This window comes from Typopeltis vanoorti, chromosome 25 (genome assembly GCF_054136105.1).
Source record: "Typopeltis vanoorti isolate ZY-2024b chromosome 25, IOZ_Tvanoo_1.0, whole genome shotgun sequence".
NCBI classification, from domain to species: Eukaryota; Metazoa; Arthropoda; class Arachnida; order Uropygi; family Thelyphonidae; genus Typopeltis; species Typopeltis vanoorti.
This window is the reverse complement of record NC_143573.1, coordinates 45838230-45856418: the sequence shown is the minus strand read 5'-3', so window position 1 is coordinate 45856418 and position 18189 is coordinate 45838230. Positions and strand designations below refer to the sequence as shown.

Here is an 18189-nt window from a genome sequence, read left to right as displayed (position 1 = left end):
TCTGGCTCTCTGAAGAGGTACACAAATTGCTGTGCTTATTTTTCGCGCGTTTTTATCATCGAAATATTTCAGCAAGAACGTTTTTTTTTTCTCTCTCTCGTACTTTTAAAATCTTGAGGTTTTCTTCTTGACAAGTGTCTTTACTTCAAAAGGATGTCCTTGAACAACTCCTTCACGCAGTTCCGGCCATCTGCTTTTACAAATCTTCTTCTCTTCTTAATTGCTATTTCGGTCCTGTAATTCAAATCAGTTGTAACATTACACGACCTCGTGGTTGAGTGCTGTGACACATCATTCCAGGAGTAACTAATGCTTCTCTCACTTCCTCAATACCTTGCTACCTCTTTTTTTTTCTTCCCCGTTTCAAGTCTACACGTGTTAACTGGGCAAGGGTGATTTGAGAGAATATTCCGCGAGGCCTACACCATACAAACAGATATGTATACAGAAAAGGAGAAAGAACAAATAAGATGGAAATCATTCCTTGCTACTGTTTTAATCAGAAAGTTTTGAAAAAAAAAAGCCTTAAGGTTAATACGCAGATTCAGGTGTTTCTGGCCCTATTGGTTAACTAATGATTAGAAGGAAGACAACCCGATTAATACCCATTATCATGTAGCAAATGACGGCTACTTACTAGTACAAATTGCGAACACCATTACTCATTTTTGTTAAACAACTTCGGGAAAATCTTGTTGTTTTATTCCACCTATTAGCTCAAACAAACAAACTATTTTCGTGATGTAATGATGGATCAAGATATCAAAGTAAGGTCTTCACTTTAATAGCTTAATTCGACACGTTACCAGAATGCTTTTATCTTTGCTAAAACGCTGCATTTCCATGTAAATGAATAAAATTACATTTGATCCATCGTTTAGCAAATGGAATGGATACTGAACTTTCAGTACTAAATTTATTAAAGACAGAAGAGTTCTAATATCATATTTTTTAAACTAAAGATACTTATATTAAAAAATTACCAGAAAGAAACAACCACTTTTGCCACGAACATGGCGAGGAAAAAAAAGTATTTTAGCCTGTTTTAGAACTATCTAATTCAAAAGCGGAGGCGTCTACCTTTATAGAGTACTTCTTCATTTACATACGGATTTTTATAGCAATATTGTGCATTATCAATATCAAAGGCATTTCCACAGCAACAGAAATGCATTAAAGTCCTAGCGGTTGTTCTTTGCAAACGATATTCGAGTTCGATGAATCATGAATAACTAAATTAATTTGATGCTTTAAAGCATGTCTACGCAATTCATCGCGGGGAAAATTCATCGCAGAGATTATTCATCGCGCAAAAATTCATCGTGTGGAAAATTAATCGCGGGAAAATTTATCGCGGATGGAAAACAATAAAACAAGGTATCCAGTTAACCAGAAGAACTGTTATCAATACAATGCTGTATGCAGATGATTATATTTTATTAAGATGGATTAAGATATAAAGATGACCATCAGAAATCAGTTTATGAATTAAACAAAATGAGCCAAGAATATAATTCTAAAATTTCACAAACGAAAATCAAAAATCATGGCATTTCTATGATTTTTGGTCGAAAGCATGTTAGAGCAAAAATAATCATAGAATAATAACATATCTAAAAGTTAAAAACACAGATGGAAAAATAAATAGAAAGTTTAGAAACTCCGTGAAACAGTTAAAAGGAAACTAAAAAACAATATCAAAAAATTCAACTAAAAACTTATAAAGTAATGACCACACTCATTTTATTATATGGTTCAGAAATATGGACTGTTAAAACGAAAGACAAAAGTAAAATACAAGCTGCAGAAATTAGATTTTTAAGAGCAATTAACGGATGCAGAAAATTAGACCATATGAGAAATATAGACATCAGAAGAGAGCGAAATATTTAAAGCGTAAATAAAAAGATCAAAGAATATAGAGCGAAATGGAAAGAGCATCTATTTACGGTGGAAAGATAACTACCAAAACAAGTGGATAAATATAGATCAAACGGAAAGAGAAAGAGAGAAGAATACTAGCTTCAAGATGGAAAGACCAGTGAAGCCAATACAGGCAAATGTCTAATTCTTGAGGAGGAGGACAAGGAAAAAGATTTATTTATTTATTTATTACCTATTCCGGAAACACTACTCCACAGATCAATCTTGAACGCTTTTCATGCAAAGCGGGCTTGCAATGAGCAGAGTGTACTATCAACGAGATGATGAAATTCATCTTCAACCAAAGGAAAATCACAAATGTCCGTGCGGGATCCCAACCATCGGCCTGTTGGTTTAGAAGTGGATACACTAACCACTCTGTCGCCCACGTCCGCATTGTTTCGTTTAATGCATTATTACTTTCTAATTTTGAGACTTTTTTTAAATATCAAAAATTCATGAACAGTAAAATTTCAAAACATTGACCTTTCTTTCATCTTCAAGCTTAAAAATGCAATAGTTTTAAAATAGAATTGTTCTTTTAATGGTAATGTACGATTCGTAACTGCTGAAAATAGTATATATATATATGAAAAAAAAACGTCCGAAGATTGCCTTACCCAGATTATATTCAAAATGTATGTTTATTTTGAATGAAGATGAAGGAGAATGTAGTAATGGGATTAAAAAAAAAGGGGGGGGGGTGGAATTGGATATGATAATAAATGTCCAAAAGCTACATATTGTTATTATCCATAAGTTAAAGTTATTTATACATAAATCTTTAGAACATAAATGTATAGATCACTTAAAGGTTGCTTCGGTTATTCTCTATTTAAAGGAGGTAACAGAAATCTCCAGTCTCCATATCTCCATATCTCCAGTCTCCAAGGTTATTGAAATGTTAATAAAAATTTAAATAACTATCTAAATTCCATATCCTTATGTATACCTAATCAGTTCAGATCCGTACCTGTACACTCCAGTAGTACCGAAAAGGCACTACTGGAGTTTTATAAAACAATTTATAGTAGAATAGATAAAGGAATGTATACGGTAACCATTTCTTAATATTTCTAAAGCGTTTGACTGTGTAGATCATGACACTGCTTTTAAAATGTCTAGATGTGTCATTAGAGGCGTTACTAATGATTGATTCAAATCTTGTTTAAATAAAAGAACACAATATATATATGCTAAGGGACCTTCAATAACACAGCAAAAATAATAAAATACGGAGTACCTGAGGGTCTTATGATCTTATGACCTATGATCTTAAACTAGCTCTGTAAACGATAACAGCGTACAACATATCTTTCCTATGCAGAAAAAGTGGAGTCATTTTCAAATTATACGTGTATTCAATAACTGAAACATCTCATCTTTTGAATTAGTTCAGACAAAAAAAAAAAAAAATAAAAAATTATAATAAAAAAAAAATATATATATATATATTATATCTGGAAGGGTGTCTAAGAACGCAGAAAAATAGTGAAATGTTAGAAGAATAAATATTTTAAATATAGTATCAAACCACCCTATTCCAGTTTTATAAAAATTAATATTCCATCAACAGACCCTGTAGTATCTAAGTAAGAAAGAATATTTATAACTTTTTAAGACGAAACAGAGATTAAGAAACTCACAGATTAATAAAATATTATTTCCCTTTATAAGAATACAATATTATGAAAATCTAATTAAAATCTAAATAAATAATACATAAATACATAAAAAAACTATATTTTGTACTGCATTTACTTTTCATATATGAGTATCAATACAATATCATTTCAATTTTCTAGCGAATAACATTTTCCGCGACGAGTTTCTTTTCTGATGAATAATTCGCGCTAGGAATTTTCCTTGCGATGGATCCGTGGCGATGAATTTTCCGTGAACCGTTTTAAAATTATAAAAATTAACTACGGAACAATGGCATTTTTCCCAAAGGAATGCGTGGAGTCGTTTCGCAAACTTATGTAGCTATTGATACAGAGAATTGTGTTTCCCCATTTGCAGAAAATAAAAATATATATATGTGTATGTAAAAGAAATAACTGTCTGTAAGTCAAACTATTTCGATCAATGTGTTTATTGCCCTTTTATGAACACAAGCCGAGAAAATCTGCGAAATATTTTTCGTAAAAAATGTGACAAAATATAAAGTGAAAATACTTTTACATTAAGAGTTTTTACCACATCCGATAGGTGAAGCAAATCGGAACAGGGTGTGTTATTGAGAAGTGTCAGATGCAAGAATTGAGATATTAGAAGTCTTGTACTATTCTCTGTTTTGTAAAAATTAAACATGTTCATCGAAAATAGTTGTGAACAGGTATTCTCTACTACGCTACCGATCAGTATGGAAGAATCTTTAATGTTATACAAAAACAGTTTTTGATGCTGCGTTTAGATCTTTCCTTTATTGCTATCAAGAAAACTTATTTCAATGTTTATTGAACTACAGAAGTATCAGCTGTGATTCAATAACGCACAAATCCTCACTTTTCAACACGTTACTGAAGATGACACGTTGTCTCTGCATTCAGCCAAATAGCGTGCAATATTATCGTGTTTAGTTGCGTACTCCATTCGCGTCAGGATTTCAGTTTCCACGGGAATTAAGTATAACGAAAGCAGATATCACAAATCTATCATATTGAGGGTATTCTATTTTTATAGACTTTTTTTCAGCTATTGCAGGTCTCCAATAAATAGAATGGTTTAAAGACATTCAAAAACATTGATACAATGGATCCTAAATCAACAAGCTGTTTGAAAAACACAGACGCTATCCAGTCGTTCTCGATATAAGTATACTTGAAGGTAAAAATAGACTTTTGATTCATTGCTAATATGGGGACAAGCAAGCCCAACCATTAATGTCAGTCGATTATGTGGAAAGAAAGAAGAAATTAGATGTGGAAAATTTCACATCTGATTTGGTGGCTGATAGAGAGAAGAGTGCACAGTATGTGTACGTGGAGTGAGAGAGAGAGAGAGAGAGAGAGAGCGAAAGAGATGAACGATACCAATTTGTAAGCGATAATGGGAATGTAACCGAAATAACCACATTTCATTGCGTGCAAAGAGGTTTAAACAGTCTCCCAAAAATTCATGACATCATATAAAACTGTAGACATGTCTAAATAACAACTCAAGGAATTTATATTTACACAGTTGTTACTGAACCCGTTAAATTTTATTTATAAATAATATGTATTCTGCTTGTATAAATATAACTCACACGAGCAAGAGTTTTTTTTTGTGTGTGTGTGTGTGTGTGTGTGTGTGTGTGTGTGTGTGTGTGTGTGTGTGTGTGTGTGTGTGTGTGTGTGTGTGTGTGTGTGTGTGTGTGTGTGTGTGTGTGTGTGTGTGTGTGTGTGTGTGTGTGTGTGTGTGTGTGTGTGTGTGTGTGTGTGTGGAAGGAAAATAAAAACTGACTGCGAATTCTCACCTGGTAGGTTTACACAATAGAAATGTATCGTTCATCCGGTTGCAATCGAGGAGAGGTCACGTGGGTTAGTTTATACATAGGAAAAATCGTCTTGGGTCAATGGATTGGTTAATTTTTTTATATAAAAGTAATACAATACTAGAATTTGAACAGAATGAGACGGGACTGTATTCACAGAAACCTAAACACGTTTCCTATCTACTCAGATATGAATTAGATGTGATAATGGCAAATAGAATATGACTCTCACAAAGTCTTTATCTCCGTGGCTTTGCCTCGATATTTAGACAGGTAACTTGTTACTTTCGAAAGATTATGATAACGAAATATAAGTATTAGAGAACAGGCGAAGTCCATCCAAAATTGACTATTTACAAGAGATTAAATATGATCATAAAGAGACTCCAAACAAAATAATTACTATACACTTCAATAACAGACCATCTCTTAATCGTTGTTTCATTATCTAGAGAATTTCTTTTCTTTTTTTTTTATTTCAACGGTAATAATCATAATAAAATAGCTACAGTAGATGCATAATTATAAGTGATTTTTAGTAGGAGAAAAAAATAGAAAAATAATTTTATAGCTCTCTGTAGGAAGTATATGTTACATTCAATTATTACAGTGGCTTCATTTTATTTATAATCTCGAAAACTGGATAGAAAACGATAGACATTTTGGAAAATACTGAATATATCTTGTCAGGATATCATGGTGTAAATTACTGATGTCATTGGTAAATAAATATGAAATCATTTGCAGAACTTTAAAATCCACTGAAATGTCGAAAAATAAAGGATAAATATCATAAATGATGTTTCAGATTTTTATGTGAGCATGCGAAATTTTAGGAAAATAATATTCTTTTCTTTACACAAACATATCAAACTGGTCATGAAATTATAAGCTAAATATAAAGAAATGTTATTTTATATTATTAAAAATACGAAAAGAAGCTGACTGATTCCCGCTCTCTCTCTCTCTCTCACACAGAGAGAGAGAGAGAGAGAGAGAATACTAGTTTCCATCGGTATCTTCTATGATGCATTCCCCTGAATATTATATTTATAGCACTTTGTAGCTCAGCAGGTAGCAACCAGGTCCTTTGATTAAAAAGACAACACTTCGAATCCCATAAAGGCATCAAAGAACTTTTATAATTACTTTTAAATTGAAGGAAAGTTAGCTAGTCACGTAAGGCGCTGGTAAAATTTTTCCTCTAGGAACCCTCCCCACAAAACAGACAAACTGGCCAGAGAATATACACAACAAACACTATGTAGATGACCAATGACTAATTAAAGCATAAATGGCTATGGAAGGCCATTGAGCCCAACATTTTAAGAGAAAGATGAGCTGACATGAGTTATACTTGTTAATAACAATAATACATATGTAGACGGATGTTGAATTGCATCCTTCAGTGAGCATCCCAGACACACGCAGACGATGCAGTTAAGTACAGAAGCACGTGCGGTTCACATAGACAGCTCCCTATTTTGAAATATGTTTCGTGTTGGAATAGAGTACAAATCATAGCAGAACAAAGAAAACACAAAGATCAAAAGACAAAACCCACTCCTTTTGACCAGATGTATAAACAAATGATGTTTTATAAACAAGACGCGTGCCTACCGTATGGGTTTCCATCTTCAGCTTGGTGCATCACCGAAATAAACACATCCTGTTTGAGTGTGTAGAAATAGCTGTAATTAAATGTGACTAGTACAAATCACGGATCAACTAGCTTTGTATGAGAGTTACAAAGTACACAACTCAAACACGACATCGGTCACGAATGAACGGTTATGCTTTACGAAGAAAGTATCAAGTAACTGACCCGTAAAGAATATCACCTTTCGTCTAGGGTGCAAGTATCCGTTAAAGTCCGCGGAGGTACGCAAAGGGGAGGGGCGAAAACAGGTGGAGAAGATGGAAGAGAAGATGATATACTAGCCCTGACCTTAAACCGGAAGAAGTCGATAAATTTCAAGAGGAAGTCGTTCGTATGTTGTTAATTCCTTATGTATTTCTCCATGAATTCATAGTCCATGAAATGAAGTGTAGTCGCTGTCTGCCAGGAGACATTGGAGGCAATTGCAAAAAAATGCAGAGGATATGCTTACCCCCCCCCCCTCTTCATCCTCCTCGCTTTCTTTATCAATCTGAAATAGTAACGCATGAATGTTTGCGAACATGAGTTACAGCGCTTGCAAATTTCAAGCACAGCGGTAGGAAAACTGAAATAAGATCAAAGGGCAAGGTTAACGTGTTTAAATGCATTGTGCTACAGAATAACATTAGTCGGGTAATGACCGACAGGCCACCAACATTGAAGGATTAATACACTACCTACACAAAGTACAAGGAAATTCATAGTCGAGTGTGGTGTTTTAAAAGAGATGCTTTTATGTTAAGTGAAATTTCGCTTTCAAAGCATCATACTGGCTTGTGAACTTTTTTAAAAAATCCAATCATTTGATTGGATTTTTTTTCCGAAAATGTTACTCTTTTATCGACGTCAGTAAAAAGTTTAAAGCACGAAACAAATACAGTATGTAAACGATGATAAAGCTGTTCGTGTTTATCTTTAAGACAATTTTCCATTTCTAGTAATGACAACCAAAATATGCTCAGACAAAACTTTCGTTCTTTATTATAAAGAATAATGAAATTAATAACAATAATAATATCTTTACTACAGAGAAGCTTTCACAGAAGAATAAAATATGGTCAACATTTATAAGTTTTTTTTTTTTTATCTGTTCTTTCAATGAATACTTAACAAAAAACTGACTGGAGACAAACGAAGTTTATGAACCTGTGAACATTTGACTGTGATCATTTAAGTGGGTATAAGTTGAAGAGCGAAAGTTCATATGCAGGAGTATAGACCCTTAATTTCTTTACGAATCCTTATGCGGGGATAAGAATACTTAATAACTCTTAACTCAATAAGGTGTTTAAATCATAACAACTACAAATTAACGACCAACTCAATTTATATGAGAAATCTAAGCTAATGACTACCTACCCTTTGGTGTTTTGATTTTCCTAAACGTACAATGTGTGATTTTTTAGAGATGGGTGCACAAAACCGTTCTGATGTGACTTTAAGAGAATGTCGCAATTCTAATTTAACATACAGGATTTTGAATGATTTTGAATCGAAACTCGCTACACACCTGATACTGTATGATGGCACATAAACGTGAGCAGCTTAAAAAATAGAAAAACTGTAAGGACCAAATGCGAGGGTGCATTGAAAGGTTTCGATGTAGTTAAAACACTAGATCTGTTGAAGTATGTTTAATAAACATAACAGGCAATGACTGAAAATTGAATGTATTGGAAGAGGTATACAATAGTCGTCATAGCTGGGCAACTTTCCAGCCAACCGAATTTGAGTTTGAATCCCAATGCATGGCGTGCATGTTTGTGCAATATTAGGGCGTGTTAATAAAGTTTAGTTATGTTCTAAATGCCATTTTCTTTTCAAAATCATTCAATCGCAGAAACTCGATTATATGCATGCATACTGACATTTATTTCTCATAATATTAGAAATATCACATTAATTAAAACATGTTTTGTTTGACGATCATTGACTAAATTTTATTAGTCAACTGAAATTATCCGACTGAAGCCAAAACTGAAGATGTTTTAATAACGATTCGAGATACCAAATTTCGTTGTAATGTATATAGACTGTAATCAATTCGAGTCTGCGTGTATATGCATATGCCCCCCCCCGCTCAAAAAAAGAATTTCTACAGACAGGAATATTAAGCAGGAGATAACATTTTACAAAAACGCACTTAAATGGTTATTAAAATATCACACAGAAATCAAATATGAATAATATAATCGGATCACTATGCTTTTTTTTTTATTATTTAAGAGTCATCATATGATTCTGAACTAACATATTTTATCTATTTCTTAGGCTATTCAGAACAGCTAACAGAAACTGTTTTCTTGATTTTTTAGAAATATTCATGTGAATTAAGGTCGAGGTTTCTGAACAGTTATGTTGTTCATCATGTAATTTAAAACATAAATCATTCTTTGGAGTAACGAGACAAAAGTTTCTTAAAATGTGATATCACAGAAAGCAATTACTAAAAGAAAGAGTCATAAGGATTCAGAAAAGCTATATTTAGAGCTATTAAATCCATCGTTTTTAAATTTCATGTCTAAATTTTTATTTTTATTTTTTAAATCTAAGAAAATAAAATTCTAGTGTCTATCGCTTGCTTGCATTCTCCGGTCACTTTCTCTATTTTGCTAGAGCAAAATACTTGAGTTTGCGTTGGGAAAAATCCCTACTGTTTTGAGACGGAATAACTCAGCCTTGTTCAAATAAAAAAGTTGAGCAACAACACGATCGTATTAATTCATTTAAATGTACGAGTTCAGAACAGTGATTTTTTTACTTAAAAATAAGTAAACAAACCCATTTCGACTGTATCTGCGTTCTCACCGAGTCAAATAGCTAAACACCATTACGTCAAATTAACGAACTTAATTGAGAATAACTGTACGGTGGGATACGTCTCCTCAACAAATCACTTACAAATGGATTTTTTATTTAAAATCTATTACCAATGAAAATTTTTTGCGGTATGTATTATTCATTAAGTGATATCATCTCTTTTTCTTTATCTGACGTCATTTGTACCATTAATCTATTAAGGAGGAAAAAAAAATTCATCTGTTGGTATATTAAAGAGCACGCACAAGATAATATTTATGTTAACAAACTGAAATAACACTTACTATTAATAAGAATCAATTACGAAGATTTTTTTTTCAAAGATACAAATCAACGAATCATGTAGTCTTCATAAACAGTCAGCATTCGAACAGTGCTCTAATATATTTTCATTTCTCATGGCTGAACAAGAGAGTTAAACTGATTTCGGAAGGAAAAATTGATTTGAATCATGTAGTCTTCATATATTCTGTAAATATAACTTCGACTGAAAAAGATCGATATTGTTTCAGTTAAACTATTTATGCTGATTGTTCTATTACTTTATTTGTTGATCTGCATTTTTTTAAAAATCTCAGTGTTTAATAAATGACAAATAATAACATAGCTACAGGCATAAGCAATTTAATAATGGAAAGTTTGGAATATATTGTGGATATTCCAAATGGCTTTTTTTTTTTTAATTTAAAGACTATTACCAATGAAACGTTGGTATCATTCCCTCTTTTTAAGCGAAGTCATATAGCAAACATGATGATGAATATGCAATTATTTAATAGTTAAGAATAAAATATTAAACAGCAAAGTAGAAGAGAAAAGTGCGTAGAATAGGAAGGTTCTCACGAAGAACCTTCCTATTCTGTGCTCGATGGATATTAATAAGCAATTGATTGACTGAGATTTACCTTATAAGTGAAAAAATTAAACTTTAGTTCCCGCCTCTGTTTCTTCAATCACAAGTTTGACAATAGATCAGATAAGCACTACACTATACTGTAAAAATTATACAGAAACTTAGTGTTTTGACGAATACACCCGCTGGTCCATCTTCGGACGCAATTACAAACGGTACTGACCTAAACAGACTTTTCACTAAAGGTCTACGAAGGATAAGTATTTTCGCCCATTCCTCCACAAAAAAAAATACAGTTCGTTATCGAATATGCACATTTCTTCTGTTTTTCCAAATCTTCCATGTTCTTTTCTGTGGTATTTTATAATCCGAATTTCTAAAGGATTTAGATCAGAGATGTCTCTCCAATAACCTTCCACTAAAAATGAATGTCGCAATAGCGCTTGCAGTATGACAAGACGCACTTTCACAGTGATGCTCAGCTGAGTTGTTCGCATAGAACTGCCACAGAATAAGCAACACATGCACAGAATTCCAATATAAAGTAAATTTTTCTGGGGATCCCAAGCCAAACCAGAAGAAGCATCCCCATTCCATAATACTACCTGCCACCACACTTCACATATTGGGACCATCTACTGTGATAATTATGCAGTGATCTGCCAGTCTCATACACAATCGCTTCCATTTCAGTAGATATCATGGTTCATTACTCCGTACCACAATTTTCCAACTTCGTCTACTGGCCCATCATGAGAGCATTGCACCTCGCAAGTCAAATCTAAACATCGTTTGAATACACTGTCCTGGTACAAACTTTCTGGATTTACTAAACTCCTGGTCGAGAGGCTCCATTGAGTCATAAAAAGGCTGAATGCACGACCATTTTCATCTATGTCCTGTCCCTTCATTTTAGTTTATGTGGCATATTCTGAGTGCCTCAGATTTCTTTTCACCGGTATTGTTTCCATCTTTATCCACGGTTGATCTCAGAATGATCTACTTGTTGCAATCGCACAAACTGACTGGTGATCTCGCTAGAAATCGATTAACTTTTAATCATTCAATTTCTATATTCAAATTATTTGAATACATTTATCGTCATCTCTTACCTGCTGAGGCAAATGGTTTGTCACTGGTATTATTAAGATTCCAGGAAAATGGGGATATGATTTTTGCAACTAATTACGTTCTAGATTTTATTTTCTTTTTGTAAAAACAAGTTTTATTTTGTTTTTCCAAAATAAAACTTGTAATTTATTCTCGTAAAAACAAAGAAAGAGTTTTATTCTCGTTCATGCCACACTGAGACGTGATCTTAGAACAAAGGTTTTTATAATAACATTATAATGTATCAAAAACCTAGAGATATCAGGAAATATTTTCATGGCAGTTCCCAAAACTCTGGCACTAAATTTGGTATTATAAAATGAACTCGCCATTTTATATGAAAAGTTTTATAAAAAAAGTGTTGATTCTTAGAAGAATATTTCAAAAGAGAATCATCATTAGAATATGTCGACAATATAACATTTGGTGCATTCTTCAGCAGCATTGTCAATTTTTTATTTAACAGATTTCACGAATATTTTATTTTTGCAATTTGATCGTCATAAATAGCTCTTTGATTTATGAATTATGACCATCGTGCTCATAATTCATTCTTCTCTCTGCCTTGTAATGAGATACAGAACTAAAACATGTCTGAATATTAAAAATGGAAAGAACTAAAAATTAAAAACAGAAAGAATTAAAAATTCCTCTCCTCATTGTATTGATTTATACACCGATTTATATAAACTTATTCTTTAGGTTTTGCTCTTTAAAATAAAATAGTTCTAAAGCAGCTAGAACTTTTAATAACAACGCCATCTGTCAGAAGTAGGTTGTAACAGCCAAGAGTTTAATTTTAGTTCCTGGAAAACAGGACACCTAGTCGAGCACAAAATCTTGGAAATTCTCCACAAAATTATTACATCTAAAAACTTAAGAAAGAATGTTTACTTGCAAGTTAGACGGGGCAGATAAGGTTAAACAGGAAAGCGAACTCCATCGTGTCACACTTTTATTTCTTACCTTTTTAGTCGTCATTGTTTTTCAGTTAAGTTTCGGAAACAAAAACAGCATTTTTTTTCCCTGAAAAGGTTTTACCACTAGAAAATGATAGTCTATTTTGAAGACGTTAAACACACACACACACACACACACACACACACACACACACACACACACACACACACACACACACACACACACACACACACACACACACACACACACACACACACACACACACACACACACACACACACCTAAATAAATCCAAATTATTGCCATATTGTTAATACATTTTTGATTTTTTGGAATAACAAACTCAAATTTATTATGGTTGTAAAACAGAGAAGTTTTTACTGCTTGACAAATGAATGGCCACCATAAATGTAACATTCAAAACAGTAGTCTTTCCAGTAGTCTCCTATATCTGTCTATTGAGTGTGCTCTCCTGGTACGTTTGCCCGTTTTGTAGGATGAAAAATCCAACTTTCTGGGAGACAAAAAAGAAATGGGAAAAAAACCCTACTACCTCCGTATGTGATATCGGCTAAGTCCAGACGAAATTCTTGATGAAGGGTCTTCGCGTTCTAGACGGGATTGCCGCTCTGGTCTTTCCAATCAAACGACATAATCGAAAGTGTGTGCTATTAAGTTATCAAATGTAGTACTAGTTATTTTGTTGCATTAATTAGAATTATTGCCTGATGACAATAATCAATATTGTAAAATTTGTTATCGCAGTAAAAATAATAGTTTTAATTCGGAAAATGAAAACCCTTGGTCTCCAGTGTAGTCAACGTTCTGAATGCAGGCTTTGAAATGAACAAATGGCTTCTCTTTTCCACTCTTCTCTTTTCTTCTCTTTTTTTTTCTTCTCTTCAAAGAGATAAGAAAAAAAAATAGTAGCACGAGCATTGCGTTCATCTATGCTTATTTACCTCCTGAATAGTTCGATAGTTCACTAGCGATTTTTGAAATCCTATCATATTATTTATTTTTCCAGGATTAGGTAGACATTTCCATGGAAGCAATTTTTCAATATACTTTATTACTATAATATTAGGAGAAATAAACCGTATAAATCAAATTTTGAGTTAGTTTGCCCATTAGTTATTTACTCCATCAATTTGGTCTGATTGTTGTGATTTGTTTCCGTTCCTAGATTTAAAGCGCTTCGAATTCGAAGATTAAACTTTTTTTAAACACCTCGGGACGATATTGCCACCATTTGTCTTCCATTGTTTTTATCCTGTTAAGTAGAAAGCTATGGTTCCCCGTGTAGAACAAAAAGTTCTTATCTAATCTGACTGAGTGCAATGTTTATGGCACCATCACGTGATTCCGTCTGAGGTATGAGAATCGTTCTTGAGGAATGATGTTGGAATTATGACACAACTGTGACCATGAGGCCAATGCATTATATCTTTGAAGTGTGTGTATTCTTCAGTTGGTTTCTTTTTTTTGGGGGGGGGGGGGAAGAAAGGTCCTGTTTCCGAGAGGAAAAAATCTCAAAAGTTTCTTATGATACCGGATAATTTATCTTCAATGAAAATTTCTTATAAAGATTCCTCGCGTTCTAGACGGGATTCGAACCCAGGTCTTTCCAACGAAAAATGCCAGGACTTCATTGCGACTGCGCTATGGAGATAGCAAATTTGTAGAGTTTTCAAGCGAACCCTGCTTCATACGATGTTAGCAGAGTTTTCCTTCCTGCGGTAAGACAAACCAGTCAGAGCATGCACATATTAACAGGCATAAATAGCCTAAAGAGATAGGATTGATCGTCTTATCATTACCGATAATCAGATCTACAAGAAGCTGAGCTACTTAGGCCTAATACGTAAAGGAAGATGAACTGGGACGAGTAACATACAAACTGAAAGTTAAATTAAAATTACAAGGATGGTTTTAAATCAAAATGATTTAACAAGAGATCGCTAGTAAGATGAAGTAAATATAATTAAAAATTTGAGTGACGTTAGAAGAATGTAATCATACCCATGAAATATTACAAGATACCATTTATTAAGCATCATAAAATGTTACAAGAAAAAAGCTTTTAACCGATACAAAACCTTTAAAGAAGCCAGAAAGATCCCTAATGATAAGCGAAGCGGTTGTCAGCCCAAAGATCGCCGAAAATGTTGAATGGGTATGAAGTTTTATCGTGTCAGATAGACGCTTAATTATATGACGGAGAGATGGATAGTTTAAAAAAATAAATAAAAATAAGGGAAACTCATCTTGGTAGAAAACTTGTATATTATGAAAATACGGACCCCACGCTGCATTGTCTGTGAAAGAGATACTCTCTATAATACAAAAACGAACAAAGCATTGGGAGATCCGACGCCATCTATTGGTTAAGAAAAGAACTACATTACATTTTCAATTTGCATGTCTATCTCCACTTATATCAATACAGAAGAAATGTAAATCCCTTCGAACGAAAAATAAGGTGCCTATCTATGAGGTCAGCCGTTGAATCAACATATATTTTTCTATTCAAGTAAATAAAAGATAGCGAAATAGATAAGTAAAAAAAAAATTTAAATCATACCAACAATGGCCAGAATTCAGAGAGCACAAGATACTGTAGAACGTCATAGTTGACATAAAAGTTTATGATATAGAATGATCGTCCACCTTATTCCTCAGACGTAGCCATCAATGAAAATGATTTCTGGTCATTTCCGAAACTGAAGGGTATCTTCTTTATAATAGAATTATACAGAAGAGTTTACAGACTGGGAGACTGGGACCTCGGGTTGATCCCGACTTTAGTTTTTTTTTCCTCCAGAAAAGGCCTTCGATAGAGAAATATTATGTAATTAATATCTTAGGCAGTAATGCTGATAGATGCTTATTATATTCTTTTATACTGAATTTCTTATTTTATTAATATAACTGCATACAAAATAATTTTTGTTCGAATCTGCCACTGAAATGGGAATGGGTGGCAATAATTTAAGTAATAAGAAGCACACTGCAACAAAAATTATTGTCATTCAAAATGATACTTTAAATATACAATGCCACTAATTGTATAGTAGATACGGATTCTATAGACAAATTCATAGGAGAGAAAAGCCTTGTCAGACGGAAGCGAAGCAACAAAATATCGTGAGTATCCATATGGTGACAATAGTATATCACTGTACATTCATATTATAATGACTGTTTGTTAACAGAAGGAAAGAAATAGAGAAACCGGCTTATGTGATAGAGTTATTTAGAACGAACTACATTACATGGTAAGTACATTATGTCTTTTAACTGTGTGTATTTATATTTGTGGACTAGCTTATTTTTCGTGGCGAGGAGGGGGGGGGGTAAAATAACTTCTGTCATTCCTGCACTCCCCCTCTAAGACTGGATAAATATTTTAAAATTTTCCTCGCGTTTATGATCGAATGAAAATTTACCTCTTTCCAGCTAAAAAAAAACATTGTTAATCGTTTCAAGAAGTTCACATGAGAGAACTATCGAAATCCAAAAAACAGATCTTGTATATAAACGAGTACAGAAAGGAAGTTCAATTCACCATTCTTTATTTAACATGAACTCAGTGGGAATATAGAATAACTGGCAACGTTCCGTGTTAAGTGCCAGCGCGCGCGCGTGTGCACGCGTGTATGGTGTGGTTTCCTTCATTGTAACACTGCCCATGACAAGCACGAGTATTTTTACACATGCATCGCCACCTGTTCACAAGGCCAAATGCTTGCTATTATTTAGAATGTCCCTAACAGCTGTTTGTTGAATTTCAGACACAAATTTGCTACCTTCAAGGACGTTGAATGTTGTCTATCAACAAATCACTCCAATCAAAATATAAGATAGAGCTCACCTTTAATGCTTTACAGTAATCTCCCTCTTTTGTTGCTACTAAAACACCACGCCCGGAAGAATACTGGAAGGGACTGCAATTAAATCACAAATAAAGGAATGCTGCCTTACCATTTTTCTTCTTTACATATTGGCATATTTTCTTTTCTGTTCGGGAAAAAAAAAAGAACGGTGTCCCATTCAGAATATAGAAGTGTGTATGTGTGTTTGATACTTTATGGACATAGGAATTAGCATTTACAGAACCACTCGCAGTGACACCTGCAGTAACTTTAATGCTACAAGGTTATTTTCCATATCTATTGTGTTTAGCAAAATATGAATACTGAACAGAAACAAATATAGGCACACATTTATTCTTGTTTCCAGTTATTTTGGTATTAAACGTTCTTTTCACCTTCTCTCTCTCTTTTTATGAGCAATTTATCCTAATTGCTTAGCTGTGTTAAATATCCACTTTATCATATCAATGTTACCGTTTATGTTTAGAATTTTAAAGCAAATAACTGAAATAGCAAGTCATTTATCTAAACCTCATTAAGAAATCTACCCCCCCCCCCCCCCAAAAAAAATACTACCGGTTTTGTGAGCATTAAAAAGCTAACACTAACACATTCCTACATATCTCTTTTCGGATTTTTTGTACTTTTCTCAGTATAAACATGAATAAAGCGAGGATTTTAATCACTAGCTCCTTGGCGTCTGTTACTCTTTCCCCCTACTTTTCACTCTAGTTACATGACCTGTCTCTGGGTCTTTGGTAATTCCCTTGTTTACAAATTCCTTACCGGTACTTTTTTTTTGGTAATACTAAATCTTCAGTGTGAGACATTATTTCTAACCTACTTACATGTCATCAAATATTAAAGAGAAACTACTGGCTATGGTTTCTGTCTGTGTATCCAATCAATAAATAATGAAATTAAGTAGAAAAGTATAATTCTCTTGCCTCTTTTTTTACGGAATAATAGAGTAATTGCGACCGTTTCTGAATGTAGGCTCAAAGAAAGTGGTAGAGGAGGTAAAAAGAAACCCCAGTTACTTATTGTATTAAGGAATGCCGGCATAAAGAAAAGAACATGATTAAATAAACAGAAAGTAAAAGATGAAGCATCAATACAATTAAATTTCCTTTTCCATCTTTTTAAACAGGGTCTCATTGGAATGAAATAAAGCGCTGTCTAGTGGCGATTAGAAAAATTGGATATGTGATCCAGGATTTAAATCACTGATGCAGATGTTGGTGCTATTTTTGCAGTGTTTTTGATATGTATTGTTCATTTTTGATATGTGTATTTTTCGTAGATAATAGGTGTCATTCCATTGGTTGGGGGTGGGGGGGGGAGAGAATAGCATATTTCTTTTTGAAAAAAATTCCACTTTAACTATGCATAAATACAAATCTATATTTTGTACTAAAATGTACCTCCAAATCAGAAGATTTCGACCTTTTATGTGGTGAATATAGTTCAAACATTGATTTTATTTAGTTTCAAAACTTTTGTGGAAGAACAAAGAAAAATATCTTCATTAATTCAGGAAAAAATCATT

The 18189-nt window shown here is 33.3% G+C and overlaps 1 protein-coding gene across 7 annotated transcripts in view; it reads right to left on the bottom strand.

Moving 5' to 3' along the window:
- Window positions 1-18189, bottom strand: part of LOC150092705 (uncharacterized) — a 583346-nt gene that overhangs the window by 250669 nt on the left and 314488 nt on the right. Inside the window, exon 1 of one of the 7 annotated variants that reach the window (XM_090414340.1) lies at window positions 16640-16777. The exons of the other annotated variants lie outside the window; for them this stretch is intronic. The gene's annotated coding sequence lies outside the window, so the exon portion shown is untranslated. Of the gene's footprint in view, window positions 1-16639; window positions 16778-18189 lie in introns of those variants that run through there. 7 annotated transcript variants of the gene reach the window in all.